Source organism: Chrysochloris asiatica, unplaced genomic scaffold (genome assembly GCF_000296735.1).
Source record: "Chrysochloris asiatica unplaced genomic scaffold, ChrAsi1.0 scaffold00126, whole genome shotgun sequence".
Classification (NCBI taxonomy): domain Eukaryota; kingdom Metazoa; phylum Chordata; class Mammalia; order Afrosoricida; family Chrysochloridae; genus Chrysochloris; species Chrysochloris asiatica.
This window is the reverse complement of record NW_006408644.1, coordinates 9,258,864-9,261,187: the sequence shown is the minus strand read 5'-3', so window position 1 is coordinate 9,261,187 and position 2,324 is coordinate 9,258,864. Positions and strand designations below refer to the sequence as shown.

The following is a 2,324-nucleotide window of genomic DNA, read 5'->3' as shown; positions in this document are numbered from 1 at the left end:
GATGCCTTTGAGTTGTGGTGTTGGAGGAGAATACTGAAAGTGCCATGGACTGCCAAAAGAACCAATAGATCTGTTTTGGAAGAAGTGCAGCCACAGTGCTCCTTGGAGGCCAGGATGGCTAAGCTTCATCTCTCCTACTTTGGCCATATTGTCTGGAGGAAACAATCGTTGGAGAAGGATGTCATGCTGGGTAGTGTGGAGGGTCAGAGAAAAAGAGGAAGACCCTCAATGAGATGGATCAGCCAGGTGGCATCATTGATGGACTCAAGTGTGGCAGCGGAGTGAGGTTGGCCCAGGACCGGACATTGTTTCATTCTGCTGTGCATGGGGTCGCTATGAGTCGGTTCTGACTCAATGGCACCAGACAACAACAACAATTTAGTAGTCAATCCTGGCATCACATAGCAGTGAGAGTCAGAAATTATGCTTCTCCTACCATGAAATAATGTTTGTCCCCATCATCATCTCTGAAGTGTTCCTGCCAAAAATGTGTCACCTCAATCTGATGGCACCATTAGAAGTAATATGCAGTGTACAGGAAATATAGGAAGGAGAGACTGAGGATAAAGCCAAGGAAAAATCCAAACAAGAAAATCAGCTAAATCCTGAAAGTGAGGACAATCTACAGAAAAATACTTTCTTTGGTTCAAAATGTCAGGGTAATGAAAAAAGATACACATTTAGATAAAAAAAAAAAGAACACAAGATTTATAATAACCCAATGAACTTTCTAGTCGCTGATTATATCCTGGTTTGAACTGGAAACAAATGGAGCAATTTGAAAACTGATTAGTCTGCTCAATAATTACTATTCATTTTGTTAACTATGATTAACATTATTTTGCCTGTGTTGGAACAATGCTCTTCTTTTTTCTAGAGTGGCATACCGTATTTTAGAGTTACACTGTCATGAAGCCTACAATTTACTTTAAAATAAGCAAGTCAAAAGTAGAGGAGGAGACATGTGTGTGCTCAGAAGAAGCAAATCTATCTGTCAAATAAACTATATATATATCCATGAGTGACACTGCAGATATTTCACAATATGCATCTCTCTGTGCTAATGCAAATAGAGCCCCCTTTAAACTTACCTATGATATCACCAAACCCTTAAATCAAATAGAGAGGCAAAACGTTTTGAGTCTGCTTGAATTCGTTCATCTGTAAATAATGCATCATCAAATGCAGACCACCCTAGAACAAATGAGTTGCTGGTTAAAGTTTGGTCACAGTAGAGCTAAGTACTCTCTGACCACTGCTCAGTGTCTTTTACCAACAAGGTAGCACAGTTTAGGTCCTTGGTGTTAAAAGAAAAATTGAAAACTCTGATAAAGGCAGCTGTTTGACTCCAGGCTTAACCCTTCCCAGGAACAGATAAAGATTGAAAATAACTTTTATTAGAAACTGAACTTTTGATAAAGACAGTTGTGTGAAAACTTATACTAAGAATATTAAAACAGTAGTTAGAAAGTAGCCAGGATAATAATGCCTTCTTACTGGACAAAGACTGATTAGGTTTTCCAGATTACAAAATTAGAGGTTTGCTAAACTCAGTGTTAGGAGAAGAATTAGAAGTACCAAGGACTGCCAGAAGAACAAGCAAATTTGTCTTGAACAAAGTGCAGCCAGAATGCTCCTTAGAAGCCAGGATGATGAGACTCTCACTCACATTTTGAACATGCTATCAGGCGGAACCAGTTCCTGAAGAAGGACATCATGCTAGGTAAAATGGAGGATCAGTGAAAAGAGGCAGATACCCAATTGACACCATGGCAAAAACAATGGACTCAAACATAACAAAAAATGTGAGGATGGCTCAGGACCTGGCAGTGTTTCATTCTGTTATCTCTAGGAACCCTATGAGTCATCTAATAATGAGCTCAGTGTCCCTCAGTTGTACCATAGATCTATTGTGCAAACAATATCTACTTTGGCTGCTCTGTACTCTCTGCGTGGGACTTTGAGCGGCAAGAGAAAACTATGAGATCATGAAAATCATGCTATCTGCTGTGTTTGGAGTAATAAATAGTCTAAATCCATTTGGGCTCCTTGTCTCTTTCACTAATCTATTAAAGTGTGAACACCCCGCATTTATTGTTGTTGTTGTTAGGTGCCATTGAGTCAGTACCGACCCAAAGCGACCTTATGCAAAACAGAATGAAACACTGCCCGATCCTGGACTAACTTCACTACTGTTGCCGCGCTTGAGTCCATCGATGTTGTCACTTGAACAATCCATCCCGTTGGGGGTCTTCCCCTTTTTCTCTGACCTTACCAAACATGATATCCTTCTCCAGCGACTGGTCCCTCCTGACAATATGTCC

The 2,324-nt window shown here is 40.3% G+C and overlaps 1 pseudogene; it reads left to right on the top strand.

The window, feature by feature from the left end:
- Positions 1-2,324, top strand: part of LOC102813714 — a 27,619-nt pseudogene that overhangs the window by 22,602 nt on the left and 2,693 nt on the right.